Source organism: Pristiophorus japonicus, chromosome 19 (assembly GCF_044704955.1).
Source record: "Pristiophorus japonicus isolate sPriJap1 chromosome 19, sPriJap1.hap1, whole genome shotgun sequence".
Classification (NCBI taxonomy): Eukaryota; Metazoa; Chordata; class Chondrichthyes; family Pristiophoridae; genus Pristiophorus; species Pristiophorus japonicus.
The window spans coordinates 73,230,918-73,248,087 of NC_091995.1; the positions used below are offsets into that span (position 1 = coordinate 73,230,918).

Below are 17,170 nucleotides of genomic sequence, written 5' to 3' on the forward strand. Positions count from 1 at the left end.
TGTCCATTACCCATCCCCCGACCATGCCTTCCCTGTGACCATCAGTGAGCACTGGAACTTTGCACAAATTTGAAGTTGATGACATCTTGGTCCGAATGAAGCCTCCCTGCCTTGCTGAACCTGACATCACTTGCCCAACTGCAACTGCCGTATTGTCAATCTTTAAAAAGACATCACCCCAGGTGGGGCTCGAACCCACAATCCCTGGCTTAGAAGGCCAGTGCCTTATCCATTAGGCCACTGGGGCTGAATACATGAAGTGACCCACCTGAGGGCAATTGGCCAGTGAAGTAGGTTTCAAGGAAGTATCTTCAAGGAGGAGAGAAAGGTCGCGAGGCGGAGATGTTTATGGAGATACCGTGCCCAGTGCCTATCCCCCGACCCCGATTGATCTTTGTTTTCATGGGTGAGCCCTGGAACTTTGCTCAAATTTGACTTCACCATTCCTGGATTTCTCTGCCATTCATACTATGCTACTCCACTGGACTGCACTGTAAGACTCAGTCAGCTGCTGTGACTCTGATCTTCTATTCAGTTGCTCTTTGAAAGGAATTTTGTGTAGTTTACAGTCCGTTCTCCATTGCTACTGTTACCTGCTGAGTCTATGACTGTCCTTCTGGTTTATTTTGCTGCTGTGTGGGTCCTGGCTAGAAATTCCCTCTCCTGGGTTAAAGTCCATTTCTGGATCTGAGGGTGGCCTCCAACTTAACTTTCGGCCACAGAACAATTCTCCACATTGTTACGGAAATACCTTCAGTATACCTGTCGGTTACTCTGCCCTACCCAATTGTGTCTATCCATGGGCTTATTGTGGATGATTGTATTGTCATTTTGGGATTGCAGGAAACTTGTCTCACAGTCCATGACACTTTCTGCCATGAATTCAAGCCAAAATACAGCAGCTCCACCTGTACTGAAGTATCAACTAGATTTCTATCTGTCATGGGATTTGAACCCACAACCTTCTGACTCACACACAAAATTGTCACGCACTGAGCCATGGCATCAGATTTTATGGAGTGTCTGAAAGGAGGAGCGAGAGGCAGCAAGGCGGAGCTGTTTCAGGAGATACTGTGTGCACGACCCATCCCCCGACCCTGCCCACCCTGTGACCATCAACTGCCGTATTGTCAATCTTTAAAAAGACATCACCCCAGGTGGGACTCGAACCCACAATCCCTGGCTTAGGAGGCCAGTGCCTTATCCATTAGGCCACTGGGGCTGAACTCATGAAGTGACCCACCTGAGGGTAATTGACCACTCTGAAATGTGATATCTGCCTCACATTTTCAGAGTGTGAGAAAGTTGAGCACAGATGGAAGCTATTTTCTCCCTTCATATCTGCCACTGCACGCACCATGGCAGAGCCATCTACAACAACAGCTTGCATTTATATAGCGCCTGTAACATAATAAAACCTTCCATGATGCTTCACAGGATCATTATCAAATAAAATCTTACACCGAGCCACATGAGGTACCAGGACAGGTGTCCTAAACCTTGATCACTGAAGTAGGTTTCGAGGGAGCATCTTCAAGGAGGAGAGAAAGGTAGCGAGGCGGAGATGTTTATGGAGATACCGTGCCCAGTGCCTATCCCCCGACCCCGATTGCTCTTTGGCTTCATGGGTGATCCCTGGAACTTTGCTCAAATTTGACTTCCCTATTCCTGGATTTCTGTGCCATTTATACTATGCTACTCCACTGGACTGCACTGTAAGACTCAGTCAGCTGCTGTGACTCTGATCTTCTATTCAGTTGCTCTTTGAAAGGAATTTGTGTTGTTTACAGTCCATTCCCCATTGCTACTGTTACCTGCTGAGTCTATGACTGTCCTGCTGGTTTATTTTGCTGCTGTGTGGGTCCTGGCCAGAAATTCCCTCTCCTGGGCTAAAGTCCATTTCTGATCCTCGGGTGGCCTCCAACTTAACTTTCGGCCACAGAACAATTCTCCACATTTTCACGGAAATACCTTCAGTATGCCTGTCGGTTACTCTGCCCTACCCACTTGTATCTACCCATGGGCTTATTGTGGATGATTGCATTGACATGTCAGTCTTTGTCTCACAGTCCATCAAGCCAAAATACAGCACCTGCAACAGTCCCTTTGCACTGAAGTATCAATTAGATTTTGTTTAAGTGCCTGTGGTGGGATTTGAACCAAGATCCACCTGACTCACAAGCAAGAGTGCTACCTATTGTGCTATGGCCATTTCGCGGTGAAAAAAGCAAGTTTTTAGGGAGTGTCTTAAAGAGGAGCGAGAGGTAGCAAGGCGGAGCTGTTTCGGGAGATACTGTGTCCATTACCCATCCCCCGACCATGCCTTCCCTGTGACCATCAGTGAGCACTGGAACTTTGCACAAATTTGAAGTTGATGACATCTTGGTCCGAATGAAGCCTCCCTGCCTTGCTGAACCTGACATCACTTGCCCAACTGCAACTGCCGTATTGTCAATCTTTAAAAAGACATCACCCCAGGTGGGGCTCGAACCCACAATCCCTGGCTTAGAAGGCCAGTGCCTTATCCATTAGGCCACTGGGGCTGAATACATGAAATGACCCACCTGAGGGCAATTGGCCAGTGAAGTAGGTTTCAAGGAAGTATCTTCAAGGAGGAGAGAAAGGTCGCGAGGCGGAGATGTTTATGGAGATACCGTGCCCAGTGCCTATCCCCCGACCCCGATTGCTCTTTGTTTTCATGGGTGAGCCCTGGAACTTTGCTCAAATTTGACTTCACCATTCCTGGATTTCTCTGCCATTCATACTATGCTACTCCACTGGACTGCACTGTAAGACTCAGTCAGCTGCTGTGACTCTGATCTTCTATTCAGTTGCTCTTTGAAAGGAATTTTGTGTAGTTTACAGTCCGTTCTCCATTGCTACTGTTACCTGCTGAGTCTATGACTGTCCTTCTGGTTTATTTTGCTGCTGTGTGGGTCCTGGCTAGAAATTCCCTCTCCTGGGTTAAAGTCCATTTCTGGATCTGAGGGTGGCCTCCAACTTAACTTTCGGCCACAGAACAATTCTCCACATTGTTACGGAAATACCTTCAGTATACCTGTCGGTTACTCTGCCCTACCCAATTGTGTCTATCCATGGGCTTATTGTGGATGATTGTATTGTCATTTTGGGATTGCAGGAAACTTGTCTCACAGTCCATGACACTTTCTGCCATGAATTCAAGCCAAAATACAGCAGCTCCAACTGTACTGAAGTATCAACTAGATTTCTATCTGTCATGGGATTTGAACCCACAACCTTCTGACTCACACACAAAATTGTCACGCACTGAGCCATGGCATCAGATTTTATGGAGTGTCTGAAAGGAGGAGCGAGAGGTAGCAAGGCGGAGCTGTTTCAGGAGATACTGTGTGCACGACCCATCCCCCGACCCTGCCCACCCTGTGACCATCAACTGCCGTATTGTCAATCTTTAAAAAGACATCACCCCAGGTGGGACTCGAACCCACAATCCCTGGCTTAGGAGGCCAGTGCCTTATCCATTAGGCCACTGGGGCTGAACTCAGGAAGTGACCCACCTGAGGGTAATTGACCACTCTGAAATGTGATATCTGCCTCACATTTTCAGAGTGTGAGAAAGTTGAGCACAGATGGAAGCTATTTTCTCCCATCATATCTGCCACAGAACGCACCATGGCAGAGCCATCTACAACAACAGCTTGCATTTATATAGCGCCTGTAACATAATAAAACCTTCCATGATGCTTCACAGGATCATTATCAAATAAAATCTTACACCGAGCCACATGAGGTACCAGGACAGGTGTCCTAAACCTTGATCACTGAAGTAGGTTTCGAGGGAGCATCTTCAAGGAGGAGAGAAAGGTAGCGAGGCGGAGATGTTTATGGAGATACCGTGCCCAGTGCCTATCCCCCGACCCCGATTGCTCTTTGGCTTCATGGGTGATCCCTGGAACTTTGCTCAAATTTGACTTCCCTATTCCTGGATTTCTGTGCCATTTATACTATGCTACTCCACTGGACTGCACTGTAAGACTCAGTCAGCTGCTGTGACTCTGATCTTCTATTCAGTTGCTCTTTGAAAGGAATTTGTGTTGTTTACAGTCCATTCCCCATTGCTACTGTTACCTGCTGAGTCTATGACTGTCCTGCTGGTTTATTTTGCTGCTGTGTGGGTCCTGGCCAGAAATTCCCTCTCCTGGGCTAAAGTCCATTTCTGATCCTCGGGTGGCCTCCAACTTAACTTTCGGCCACAGAACAATTCTCCACATTTTCACGGAAATACCTTCAGTATGCCTGTCGGTTACTCTGCCCTACCCACTTGTATCTACCCATGGGCTTATTGTGGATGATTGCATTGACATGTCAGTCTTTGTCTCACAGTCCATCAAGCCAAAATACAGCACCTGCAACAGTCCCTTTGCACTGAAGTATCAATTAGATTTTGTTTAAGTGCCTGTGGTGGGATTTGAACCCAGATCCACCTGACTCACAAGCAAGAGTGCTACCTATTGTGCTATGGCCATTTCGCGGTGAAAAAAGCAAGTTTTTAGGGAGTGTCTTAAAGGAGGAGCGAGAGGTAGCAAGGCGGAGCTGTTTCGGGAGATACTGTGTCCATTACCCATCCCCCGACCATGCCTTCCCTGTGACCATCAGTGAGCACTGGAACTTTGCACAAATTTGAAGTTGATGACATCTTGGTCCGAATGAAGCCTCCCTGCCTTGCTGAACCTGACATCACTTGCCCAACTGCAACTGCCGTATTGTCAATCTTTAAAAAGACATCACCCCAGGTGGGGCTCGAACCCACAATCCCTGGCTTAGAAGGCCAGTGCCTTATCCATTAGGCCACTGGGGCTGAATACATGAAGTGACCCACCTGAGGGCAATTGGCCAGTGAAGTAGGTTTCAAGGAAGTATCTTCAAGGAGGAGAGAAAGGTCGCGAGGCGGAGATGTTTATGGAGATACCGTGCCCAGTGCCTATCCCCCGACCCCGATTGATCTTTGTTTTCATGGGTGAGCCCTGGAACTTTGCTCAAATTTGACTTCACCATTCCTGGATTTCTCTGCCATTCATACTATGCTACTCCACTGGACTGCACTGTAAGACTCAGTCAGCTGCTGTGACTCTGATCTTCTATTCAGTTGCTCTTTGAAAGGAATTTTGTGTAGTTTACAGTCCGTTCTCCATTGCTACTGTTACCTGCTGAGTCTATGACTGTCCTTCTGGTTTATTTTGCTGCTGTGTGGGTCCTGGCTAGAAATTCCCTCTCCTGGGTTAAAGTCCATTTCTGGATCTGAGGGTGGCCTCCAACTTAACTTTCGGCCACAGAACAATTCTCCACATTGTTACGGAAATACCTTCAGTATACCTGTCGGTTACTCTGCCCTACCCAATTGTGTCTATCCATGGGCTTATTGTGGATGATTGTATTGTCATTTTGGGATTGCAGGAAACTTGTCTCACAGTCCATGACACTTTCTGCCATGAATTCAAGCCAAAATACAGCAGCTCCACCTGTACTGAAGTATCAACTAGATTTCTATCTGTCATGGGATTTGAACCCACAACCTTCTGACTCACACACAAAATTGTCACGCACTGAGCCATGGCATCAGATTTTATGGAGTGTCTGAAAGGAGGAGCGAGAGGTAGCAAGGCGGAGCTGTTTCAGGAGATACTGTGTGCACGACCCATCCCCCGACCCTGCCCACCCTGTGACCATCAACTGCCGTATTGTCAATCTTTAAGAAGACATCACCCCAGGTGGGACTCGAACCCACAATCCCTGGCTTAGGAGGCCAGTGCCTTATCCATTAGGCCACTGGGGCTGAACTCATGAAGTGACCCACCTGAGGGTAATTGACCACTCTGAAATGTGATATCTGCCTCACATTTTCAGAGTGTGAGAAAGTTGAGCACAGATGGAAGCTATTTTCTCCCATCATATCTGCCACTGCACGCACCATGGCAGAGCCATCTACAACAACAGCTTGCATTTATATAGCGCCTGTAACATAATAAAACCTTCCATGATGCTTCACAGGATCATTATCAAATAAAATCTTACACCGAGCCACATGAGGTACCAGGACAGGTGTCCTAAACCTTGATCACTGAAGTAGGTTTCGAGGGAGCATCTTCAAGGAGGAGAGAAAGGTAGCGAGGCGGTGATGTTTATGGAGATACCGTGCCCAGTGCCTATCCCCCGACCCCGATTGCTCTTTGGCTTCATGGGTGATCCTTGGAACTTTGCTCAAATTTGACTTCCCTATTCCTGGATTTCTGTGCCATTTATACTATGCTACTCCACTGGACTGCACTGTAAGACTCAGTCAGCTGCTGTGACTCTGATCTTCTATTCAGTTGCTCTTTGAAAGGAATTTGTGTTGTTTACAGTCCATTCCCCATTGCTACTGTTACCTGCTGAGTCTATGACTGTCCTACTGGTTTATTTTGCTGCTGTGTGGGTCCTGGCCAGAAATTCCCTCTCCTGGGCTAAAGTCCATTTCTGATCCTCGGGTGGCCTCCAACTTAACTTTCGGCCACAGAACAATTCTCCACATTTTCACGGAAATACCTTCAGTATGCCTGTCGGTTACTCTGCCCTACCCACTTGTATCTACCCATGGGCTTATTGTGGATGATTGCATTGACATGTCAGTCTTTGTCTCACAGTCCATCAAGCCAAAATACAGCACCTGCAACAGTCCCTTTGCACTGAAGTATCAATTAGATTTTGTTTAAGTGCCTGTGGTGGGATTTGAACCAAGATCCACCTGACTCACAAGCAAGAGTGCTACCTATTGTGCTATGGCCATTTCGCGGTGAAAAAAGCAAGTTTTTAGGGAGTGTCTTAAAGGAGGAGCGAGAGGTAGCAAGGCGGAGCTGTTTCGGGAGATACTGTGTCCATTACCCATCCCCCGACCATGCCTTCCCTGTGACCATCAGTGAGCACTGGAACTTTGCACAAATTTGAAGTTGATGACATCTTGGTCCGAATGAAGCCTCCCTGCCTTGCTGAACCTGACATCACTTGCCCAACTGCAACTGCCGTATTGTCAATCTTTAAAAAGACATCACCCCAGGTGGGGCTCGAACCCACAATCCCTGGCTTAGAAGGCCAGTGCCTTATCCATTAGGCCACTGGGGCTGAATACATGAAGTGACCCACCTGAGGGCAATTGGCCAGTGAAGTAGGTTTCAAGGAAGTATCTTCAAGGAGGAGAGAAAGGTCGCGAGGCGGAGATGTTTATGGAGATACCGTGCCCAGTGCCTATCCCCCGACCCCGATTGATCTTTGTTTTCATGGGTGAGCCCTGGAACTTTGCTCAAATTTGACTTCACCATTCCTGGATTTCTCTGCCATTCATACTATGCTACTCCACTGGACTGCACTGTAAGACTCAGTCAGCTGCTGTGACTCTGATCTTCTATTCAGTTGCTCTTTGAAAGGAATTTTGTGTAGTTTACAGTCCGTTCTCCATTGCTACTGTTACCTGCTGAGTCTATGACTGTCCTTCTGGTTTATTTTGCTGCTGTGTGGGTCCTGGCTAGAAATTCCCTCTCCTGGGTTAAAGTCCATTTCTGGATCTGAGGGTGGCCTCCAACTTAACTTTCGGCCACAGAACAATTCTCCACATTGTTACGGAAATACCTTCAGTATACCTGTCGGTTACTCTGCCCTACCCAATTGTGTCTATCCATGGGCTTATTGTGGATGATTGTATTGTCATTTTGGGATTGCAGGAAACTTGTCTCACAGTCCATGACACTTTCTGCCATGAATTCAAGCCAAAATACAGCAGCTCCACCTGTACTGAAGTATCAACTAGATTTCTATCTGTCATGGGATTTGAACCCACAACCTTCTGACTCACACACAAAATTGTCACGCACTGAGCCATGGCATCAGATTTTATGGAGTGTCTGAAAGGAGGAGCGAGAGGCAGCAAGGCGGAGCTGTTTCAGGAGATACTGTGTGCACGACCCATCCCCCGACCCTGCCCACCCTGTGACCATCAACTGCCGTATTGTCAATCTTTAAAAAGACATCACCCCAGGTGGGACTCGAACCCACAATCCCTGGCTTAGGAGGCCAGTGCCTTATCCATTAGGCCACTGGGGCTGAACTCATGAAGTGACCCACCTGAGGGTAATTGACCACTCTGAAATGTGATATCTGCCTCACATTTTCAGAGTGTGAGAAAGTTGAGCACAGATGGAAGCTATTTTCTCCCTTCATATCTGCCACTGCACGCACCATGGCAGAGCCATCTACAACAACAGCTTGCATTTATATAGCGCCTGTAACATAATAAAACCTTCCATGATGCTTCACAGGATCATTATCAAATAAAATCTTACACCGAGCCACATGAGGTACCAGGACAGGTGTCCTAAACCTTGATCACTGAAGTAGGTTTCGAGGGAGCATCTTCAAGGAGGAGAGAAAGGTAGCGAGGCGGAGATGTTTATGGAGATACCGTGCCCAGTGCCTATCCCCCGACCCCGATTGCTCTTTGGCTTCATGGGTGATCCCTGGAACTTTGCTCAAATTTGACTTCCCTATTCCTGGATTTCTGTGCCATTTATACTATGCTACTCCACTGGACTGCACTGTAAGACTCAGTCAGCTGCTGTGACTCTGATCTTCTATTCAGTTGCTCTTTGAAAGGAATTTGTGTTGTTTACAGTCCATTCCCCATTGCTACTGTTACCTGCTGAGTCTATGACTGTCCTGCTGGTTTATTTTGCTGCTGTGTGGGTCCTGGCCAGAAATTCCCTCTCCTGGGCTAAAGTCCATTTCTGATCCTCGGGTGGCCTCCAACTTAACTTTCGGCCACAGAACAATTCTCCACATTTTCACGGAAATACCTTCAGTATGCCTGTCGGTTACTCTGCCCTACCCACTTGTATCTACCCATGGGCTTATTGTGGATGATTGCATTGACATGTCAGTCTTTGTCTCACAGTCCATCAAGCCAAAATACAGCACCTGCAACAGTCCCTTTGCACTGAAGTATCAATTAGATTTTGTTTAAGTGCCTGTGGTGGGATTTGAACCAAGATCCACCTGACTCACAAGCAAGAGTGCTACCTATTGTGCTATGGCCATTTCGCGGTGAAAAAAGCAAGTTTTTAGGGAGTGTCTTAAAGAGGAGCGAGAGGTAGCAAGGCGGAGCTGTTTCGGGAGATACTGTGTCCATTACCCATCCCCCGACCATGCCTTCCCTGTGACCATCAGTGAGCACTGGAACTTTGCACAAATTTGAAGTTGATGACATCTTGGTCCGAATGAAGCCTCCCTGCCTTGCTGAACCTGACATCACTTGCCCAACTGCAACTGCCGTATTGTCAATCTTTAAAAAGACATCACCCCAGGTGGGGCTCGAACCCACAATCCCTGGCTTAGAAGGCCAGTGCCTTATCCATTAGGCCACTGGGGCTGAATACATGAAATGACCCACCTGAGGGCAATTGGCCAGTGAAGTAGGTTTCAAGGAAGTATCTTCAAGGAGGAGAGAAAGGTCGCGAGGCGGAGATGTTTATGGAGATACCGTGCCCAGTGCCTATCCCCCGACCCCGATTGCTCTTTGTTTTCATGGGTGAGCCCTGGAACTTTGCTCAAATTTGACTTCACCATTCCTGGATTTCTCTGCCATTCATACTATGCTACTCCACTGGACTGCACTGTAAGACTCAGTCAGCTGCTGTGACTCTGATCTTCTATTCAGTTGCTCTTTGAAAGGAATTTTGTGTAGTTTACAGTCCGTTCTCCATTGCTACTGTTACCTGCTGAGTCTATGACTGTCCTTCTGGTTTATTTTGCTGCTGTGTGGGTCCTGGCTAGAAATTCCCTCTCCTGGGTTAAAGTCCATTTCTGGATCTGAGGGTGGCCTCCAACTTAACTTTCGGCCACAGAACAATTCTCCACATTGTTACGGAAATACCTTCAGTATACCTGTCGGTTACTCTGCCCTACCCAATTGTGTCTATCCATGGGCTTATTGTGGATGATTGTATTGTCATTTTGGGATTGCAGGAAACTTGTCTCACAGTCCATGACACTTTCTGCCATGAATTCAAGCCAAAATACAGCAGCTCCAACTGTACTGAAGTATCAACTAGATTTCTATCTGTCATGGGATTTGAACCCACAACCTTCTGACTCACACACAAAATTGTCACGCACTGAGCCATGGCATCAGATTTTATGGAGTGTCTGAAAGGAGGAGCGAGAGGTAGCAAGGCGGAGCTGTTTCAGGAGATACTGTGTGCACGACCCATCCCCCGACCCTGCCCACCCTGTGACCATCAACTGCCGTATTGTCAATCTTTAAAAAGACATCACCCCAGGTGGGACTCGAACCCACAATCCCTGGCTTAGGAGGCCAGTGCCTTATCCATTAGGCCACTGGGGCTGAACTCAGGAAGTGACCCACCTGAGGGTAATTGACCACTCTGAAATGTGATATCTGCCTCACATTTTCAGAGTGTGAGAAAGTTGAGCACAGATGGAAGCTATTTTCTCCCATCATATCTGCCACAGAACGCACCATGGCAGAGCCATCTACAACAACAGCTTGCATTTATATAGCGCCTGTAACATAATAAAACCTTCCATGATGCTTCACAGGATCATTATCAAATAAAATCTTACACCGAGCCACATGAGGTACCAGGACAGGTGTCCTAAACCTTGATCACTGAAGTAGGTTTCGAGGGAGCATCTTCAAGGAGGAGAGAAAGGTAGCGAGGCGGAGATGTTTATGGAGATACCGTGCCCAGTGCCTATCCCCCGACCCCGATTGCTCTTTGGCTTCATGGGTGATCCCTGGAACTTTGCTCAAATTTGACTTCCCTATTCCTGGATTTCTGTGCCATTTATACTATGCTACTCCACTGGACTGCACTGTAAGACTCAGTCAGCTGCTGTGACTCTGATCTTCTATTCAGTTGCTCTTTGAAAGGAATTTGTGTTGTTTACAGTCCATTCCCCATTGCTACTGTTACCTGCTGAGTCTATGACTGTCCTGCTGGTTTATTTTGCTGCTGTGTGGGTCCTGGCCAGAAATTCCCTCTCCTGGGCTAAAGTCCATTTCTGATCCTCGGGTGGCCTCCAACTTAACTTTCGGCCACAGAACAATTCTCCACATTTTCACGGAAATACCTTCAGTATGCCTGTCGGTTACTCTGCCCTACCCACTTGTATCTACCCATGGGCTTATTGTGGATGATTGCATTGACATGTCAGTCTTTGTCTCACAGTCCATCAAGCCAAAATACAGCACCTGCAACAGTCCCTTTGCACTGAAGTATCAATTAGATTTTGTTTAAGTGCCTGTGGTGGGATTTGAACCCAGATCCACCTGACTCACAAGCAAGAGTGCTACCTATTGTGCTATGGCCATTTCGCGGTGAAAAAAGCAAGTTTTTAGGGAGTGTCTTAAAGGAGGAGCGAGAGGTAGCAAGGCGGAGCTGTTTCGGGAGATACTGTGTCCATTACCCATCCCCCGACCATGCCTTCCCTGTGACCATCAGTGAGCACTGGAACTTTGCACAAATTTGAAGTTGATGACATCTTGGTCCGAATGAAGCCTCCCTGCCTTGCTGAACCTGACATCACTTGCCCAACTGCAACTGCCGTATTGTCAATCTTTAAAAAGACATCACCCCAGGTGGGGCTCGAACCCACAATCCCTGGCTTAGAAGGCCAGTGCCTTATCCATTAGGCCACTGGGGCTGAATACATGAAGTGACCCACCTGAGGGCAATTGGCCAGTGAAGTAGGTTTCAAGGAAGTATCTTCAAGGAGGAGAGAAAGGTCGCGAGGCGGAGATGTTTATGGAGATACCGTGCCCAGTGCCTATCCCCCGACCCCGATTGCTCTTTGTTTTCATGGGTGAGCCCTGGAACTTTGCTCAAATTTGACTTCACCATTCCTGGATTTCTCTGCCATTCATACTATGCTACTCCACTGGACTGCACTGTAAGACTCAGTCAGCTGCTGTGACTCTGATCTTCTATTCAGTTGCTCTTTGAAAGGAATTTTGTGTAGTTTACAGTCCGTTCTCCATTGCTACTGTTACCTGCTGAGTCTATGACTGTCCTTCTGGTTTATTTTGCTGCTGTGTGGGTCCTGGCTAGAAATTCCCTCTCCTGGGTTAAAGTCCATTTCTGGATCTGAGGGTGGCCTCCAACTTAACTTTCGGCCACAGAACAATTCTCCACATTGTTACGGAAATACCTTCAGTATACCTGTCGGTTACTCTGCCCTACCCAATTGTGTCTATCCATGGGCTTATTGTGGATGATTGTATTGTCATTTTGGGATTGCAGGAAACTTGTCTCACAGTCCATGACACTTTCTGCCATGAATTCAAGCCAAAATACAGCAGCTCCACCTGTACTGAAGTATCAACTAGATTTCTATCTGTCATGGGATTTGAACCCACAACCTTCTGACTCACACACAAAATTGTCACGCACTGAGCCATGGCATCAGATTTTATGGAGTGTCTGAAAGGAGGAGCGAGAGGTAGCAAGGCGGAGCTGTTTCAGGAGATACTGTGTGCACGACCCATCCCCCGACCCTGCCCACCCTGTGACCATCAACTGCCGTATTGTCAATCTTTAAGAAGACATCACCCCAGGTGGGACTCGAACCCACAATCCCTGGCTTAGGAGGCCAGTGCCTTATCCATTAGGCCACTGGGGCTGAACTCATGAAGTGACCCACCTGAGGGTAATTGACCACTCTGAAATGTGATATCTGCCTCACATTTTCAGAGTGTGAGAAAGTTGAGCACAGATGGAAGCTATTTTCTCCCATCATATCTGCCACTGCACGCACCATGGCAGAGCCATCTACAACAACAGCTTGCATTTATATAGCGCCTGTAACATAATAAAACCTTCCATGATGCTTCACAGGATCATTATCAAATAAAATCTTACACCGAGCCACATGAGGTACCAGGACAGGTGTCCTAAACCTTGATCACTGAAGTAGGTTTCGAGGGAGCATCTTCAAGGAGGAGAGAAAGGTAGCGAGGCGGTGATGTTTATGGAGATACCGTGCCCAGTGCCTATCCCCCGACCCCGATTGCTCTTTGGCTTCATGGGTGATCCTTGGAACTTTGCTCAAATTTGACTTCCCTATTCCTGGATTTCTGTGCCATTTATACTATGCTACTCCACTGGACTGCACTGTAAGACTCAGTCAGCTGCTGTGACTCTGATCTTCTATTCAGTTGCTCTTTGAAAGGAATTTGTGTTGTTTACAGTCCATTCCCCATTGCTACTGTTACCTGCTGAGTCTATGACTGTCCTACTGGTTTATTTTGCTGCTGTGTGGGTCCTGGCCAGAAATTCCCTCTCCTGGGCTAAAGTCCATTTCTGATCCTCGGGTGGCCTCCAACTTAACTTTCGGCCACAGAACAATTCTCCACATTTTCACGGAAATACCTTCAGTATGCCTGTCGGTTACTCTGCCCTACCCACTTGTATCTACCCATGGGCTTATTGTGGATGATTGCATTGACATGTCAGTCTTTGTCTCACAGTCCATCAAGCCAAAATACAGCACCTGCAACAGTCCCTTTGCACTGAAGTATCAATTAGATTTTGTTTAAGTGCCTGTGGTGGGATTTGAACCCAGATCCACCTGACTCACAAGCAAGAGTGCTACCTATTGTGCTATGGCCATTTCGCGGTGAAAAAAGCAAGTTTTTAGGGAGTGTCTTAAAGGAGGAGCGAGAGGTAGCAAGGCGGAGCTGTTTCGGGAGATACTGTGTCCATTACCCATCCCCCGACCATGCCTTCCCTGTGACCATCAGTGAGCACTGGAACTTTGCACAAATTTGAAGTTGATGACATCTTGGTCCGAATGAAGCCTCCCTGCCTTGCTGAACCTGACATCACTTGCCCAACTGCAACTGCCGTATTGTCAATCTTTAAAAAGACATCACCCCAGGTGGGGCTCGAACCCACAATCCCTGGCTTAGAAGGCCAGTGCCTTATCCATTAGGCCACTGGGGCTGAATACATGAAGTGACCCACCTGAGGGCAATTGGCCAGTGAAGTAGGTTTCAAGGAAGTATCTTCAAGGAGGAGAGAAAGGTCGCGAGGCGGAGATGTTTATGGAGATACCGTGCCCAGTGCCTATCCCCCGACCCCGATTGCTCTTTGTTTTCATGGGTGAGCCCTGGAACTTTGCTCAAATTTGACTTCACCATTCCTGGATTTCTCTGCCATTCATACTATGCTACTCCACTGGACTGCACTGTAAGACTCAGTCAGCTGCTGTGACTCTGATCTTCTATTCAGTTGCTCTTTGAAAGGAATTTTGTGTAGTTTACAGTCCGTTCTCCATTGCTACTGTTACCTGCTGAGTCTATGACTGTCCTTCTGGTTTATTTTGCTGCTGTGTGGGTCCTGGCTAGAAATTCCCTCTCCTGGGTTAAAGTCCATTTCTGGATCTGAGGGTGGCCTCCAACTTAACTTTCGGCCACAGAACAATTCTCCACATTGTTACGGAAATACCTTCAGTATACCTGTCGGTTACTCTGCCCTACCCAATTGTGTCTATCCATGGGCTTATTGTGGATGATTGTATTGTCATTTTGGGATTGCAGGAAACTTGTCTCACAGTCCATGACACTTTCTGCCATGAATTCAAGCCAAAATACAGCAGCTCCACCTGTACTGAAGTATCAACTAGATTTCTATCTGTCATGGGATTTGAACCCACAACCTTCTGACTCACACACAAAATTGTCACGCACTGAGCCATGGCATCAGATTTTATGGAGTGTCTGAAAGGAGGAGCGAGAGGTAGCAAGGCGGAGCTGTTTCAGGAGATACTGTGTGCACGACCCATCCCCCGACCCTGCCCACCCTGTGACCATCAACTGCCGTATTGTCAATCTTTAAAAAGACATCACCCCAGGTGGGACTCGAACCCACAATCCCTGGCTTAGGAGGCTAGTGCCTTATCCATTAGGCCACTGGGGCTGAACTCATGAAGTGACCCACCTGAGGGTAATTGACCACTCTGAAATGTGATATCTGCCTCACATTTTCAGAGTGTGAGAAAGTTGAGCACAGATGGAAGCTATTTTCTCCCATCATATCTGCCACTGCACGCACCATGGCAGAGCCTTCTACAACAACAGCTTGCATTTATATAGTGCCTGTAACATAATAAAACCTTCCATGATGCTTCACAGGATCATTATCAAATAAAATCTTACACCGAGCCACATGAGGTACCAGGACAGGTGTCCTAAACCTTGATCACTGAAGTAGGTTTCGAGGGAGCATCTTCAAGGAGGAGAGAAAGGTAGCGAGGCGGAGATGTTTATGGAGATACCGTGCCCAGTGCCTATCCCCCGACCCCGATTGCTCTTTGGCTTCATGGGTGATCCCTGGAACTTTGCTCAAATTTGACTTCCCTATTCCTGGATTTCTGTGCCATTTATACTATGCTACTCCACTGGACTGCACTGTAAGACTCAGTCAGCTGCTGTGACTCTGATCTTCTATTCAGTTGCTCTTTGAAAGGAATTTGTGTTGTTTACAGTCCATTCCCCATTGCTACTGTTACCTGCTGAGTCTATGACTGTCCTACTGGTTTATTTTGCTGCTGTGTGGGTCCTGGCCAGAAATTCCCTCTCCTGGGCTAAAGTCCATTTCTGATCCTCGGGTGGCCTCCAACTTAACTTTCGGCCACAGAACAATTCTCCACATTTTCACGGAAATACCTTCAGTATGCCTGTCGGTTACTCTGCCCTACCCACTTGTATCTACCCATGGGCTTATTGTGGATGATTGCATTGACATGTCAGTCTTTGTCTCACAGTCCATCAAGCCAAAATACAGCACCTGCAACAGTCCCTTTGCACTGAAGTATCAATTAGATTTTGTTTAAGTGCCTGTGGTGGGATTTGAACCAAGATCCACCTGACTCACAAGCAAGAGTGCTACCTATTGTGCTATGGCCATTTCGCGGTGAAAAAAGCAAGTTTTTAGGGAGTGTCTTAAAGGAGGAGCGAGAGGTAGCAAGGCGGAGCTGTTTCGGGAGATACTGTGTCCATTACCCATCCCCCGACCATGCCTTCCCTGTGACCATCAGTGAGCACTGGAACTTTGCACAAATTTGAAGTTGATGACATCTTGGTCCGAATGAAGCCTCCCTGCCTTGCTGAACCTGACATCACTTGCCCAACTGCAACTGCCGTATTGTCAATCTTTAAAAAGACATCACCCCAGGTGGGGCTCGAACCCACAATCCCTGGCTTAGAAGGCCAGTGCCTTATCCATTAGGCCACTGGGGCTGAATACATGAAGTGACCCACCTGAGGGCAATTGGCCAGTGAAGTAGGTTTCAAGGAAGTATCTTCAAGGAGGAGAGAAAGGTCGCGAGGCGGAGATGTTTATGGAGATACCGTGCCCAGTGCCTATCCCCCGACCCCGATTGATCTTTGTTTTCATGGGTGAGCCCTGGAACTTTGCTCAAATTTGACTTCACCATTCCTGGATTTCTCTGCCATTCATACTATGCTACTCCACTGGACTGCACTGTAAGACTCAGTCAGCTGCTGTGACTCTGATCTTCTATTCAGTTGCTCTTTGAAAGGAATTTTGTGTAGTTTACAGTCCGTTCTCCATTGCTACTGTTACCTGCTGAGTCTATGACTGTCCTTCTGGTTTATTTTGCTGCTGTGTGGGTCCTGGCTAGAAATTCCCTCTCCTGGGTTAAAGTCCATTTCTGGATCTGAGGGTGGCCTCCAACTTAACTTTCGGCCACAGAACAATTCTCCACATTGTTACGGAAATACCTTCAGTATACCTGTCGGTTACTCTGCCCTACCCAATTGTGTCTATCCATGGGCTTATTGTGGATGATTGTATTGTCATTTTGGGATTGCAGGAAACTTGTCTCACAGTCCATGACACTTTCTGCCATGAATTCAAGCCAAAATACAGCAGCTCCACCTGTACTGAAGTATCAACTAGATTTCTATCTGTCATGGGATTTGAACCCACAACCTTCTGACTCACACACAAAATTGTCACGCACTGAGCCATGGCATCAGATTTTATGGAGTGTCTGAAAGGAGGAGCGAGAGGTAGCAAGGCGGAGCTGTTTCAGGAGATACTGTGTGCACGACCCATCCCCC

The 17,170-nt window shown here is 47.4% G+C and overlaps 15 non-coding genes across 15 annotated transcripts; all 15 read right to left on the minus strand.

The window, feature by feature from the left end:
- Positions 1-174: 174 nt before the first annotated feature.
- trnar-ucu (transfer RNA arginine (anticodon UCU)) lies at positions 175-247 on the minus strand. The gene has a single exon. It is a non-coding gene; the product is annotated as a tRNA-Arg (tRNA).
- Positions 248-1,149: 902 nt separating this feature from the next.
- Positions 1,150-1,222, minus strand: trnar-ccu (transfer RNA arginine (anticodon CCU)). Its single transcript has one exon. It is a non-coding gene; the product is annotated as a tRNA-Arg (tRNA).
- A 1,248-nt stretch (positions 1,223-2,470) lies between these two features.
- On the minus strand, positions 2,471-2,543 carry trnar-ucu (transfer RNA arginine (anticodon UCU)). Its single transcript has one exon. It is a non-coding gene; the product is annotated as a tRNA-Arg (tRNA).
- Positions 2,544-3,445: 902 nt separating this feature from the next.
- Positions 3,446-3,518, minus strand: trnar-ccu (transfer RNA arginine (anticodon CCU)). Its single transcript has one exon. It is a non-coding gene; the product is annotated as a tRNA-Arg (tRNA).
- A 1,249-nt stretch (positions 3,519-4,767) lies between these two features.
- Positions 4,768-4,840, minus strand: trnar-ucu (transfer RNA arginine (anticodon UCU)). Its single transcript has one exon. It is a non-coding gene; the product is annotated as a tRNA-Arg (tRNA).
- A 902-nt stretch (positions 4,841-5,742) lies between these two features.
- Positions 5,743-5,815, minus strand: trnar-ccu (transfer RNA arginine (anticodon CCU)). The gene has a single exon. It is a non-coding gene; the product is annotated as a tRNA-Arg (tRNA).
- A 1,249-nt stretch (positions 5,816-7,064) lies between these two features.
- On the minus strand, positions 7,065-7,137 carry trnar-ucu (transfer RNA arginine (anticodon UCU)). Its single transcript has one exon. It is a non-coding gene; the product is annotated as a tRNA-Arg (tRNA).
- A 902-nt stretch (positions 7,138-8,039) lies between these two features.
- trnar-ccu (transfer RNA arginine (anticodon CCU)) lies at positions 8,040-8,112 on the minus strand. Its single transcript has one exon. It is a non-coding gene; the product is annotated as a tRNA-Arg (tRNA).
- A 1,248-nt stretch (positions 8,113-9,360) lies between these two features.
- On the minus strand, positions 9,361-9,433 carry trnar-ucu (transfer RNA arginine (anticodon UCU)). The gene has a single exon. It is a non-coding gene; the product is annotated as a tRNA-Arg (tRNA).
- Positions 9,434-10,335: 902 nt separating this feature from the next.
- Positions 10,336-10,408, minus strand: trnar-ccu (transfer RNA arginine (anticodon CCU)). The gene has a single exon. It is a non-coding gene; the product is annotated as a tRNA-Arg (tRNA).
- Positions 10,409-11,657: 1,249 nt separating this feature from the next.
- On the minus strand, positions 11,658-11,730 carry trnar-ucu (transfer RNA arginine (anticodon UCU)). Its single transcript has one exon. It is a non-coding gene; the product is annotated as a tRNA-Arg (tRNA).
- A 902-nt stretch (positions 11,731-12,632) lies between these two features.
- On the minus strand, positions 12,633-12,705 carry trnar-ccu (transfer RNA arginine (anticodon CCU)). Its single transcript has one exon. It is a non-coding gene; the product is annotated as a tRNA-Arg (tRNA).
- A 1,249-nt stretch (positions 12,706-13,954) lies between these two features.
- trnar-ucu (transfer RNA arginine (anticodon UCU)) lies at positions 13,955-14,027 on the minus strand. Its single transcript has one exon. It is a non-coding gene; the product is annotated as a tRNA-Arg (tRNA).
- A 902-nt stretch (positions 14,028-14,929) lies between these two features.
- On the minus strand, positions 14,930-15,002 carry trnar-ccu (transfer RNA arginine (anticodon CCU)). Its single transcript has one exon. It is a non-coding gene; the product is annotated as a tRNA-Arg (tRNA).
- A 1,249-nt stretch (positions 15,003-16,251) lies between these two features.
- Positions 16,252-16,324, minus strand: trnar-ucu (transfer RNA arginine (anticodon UCU)). The gene has a single exon. It is a non-coding gene; the product is annotated as a tRNA-Arg (tRNA).
- Between the last annotated feature and the right edge of the window lie 846 nt (positions 16,325-17,170).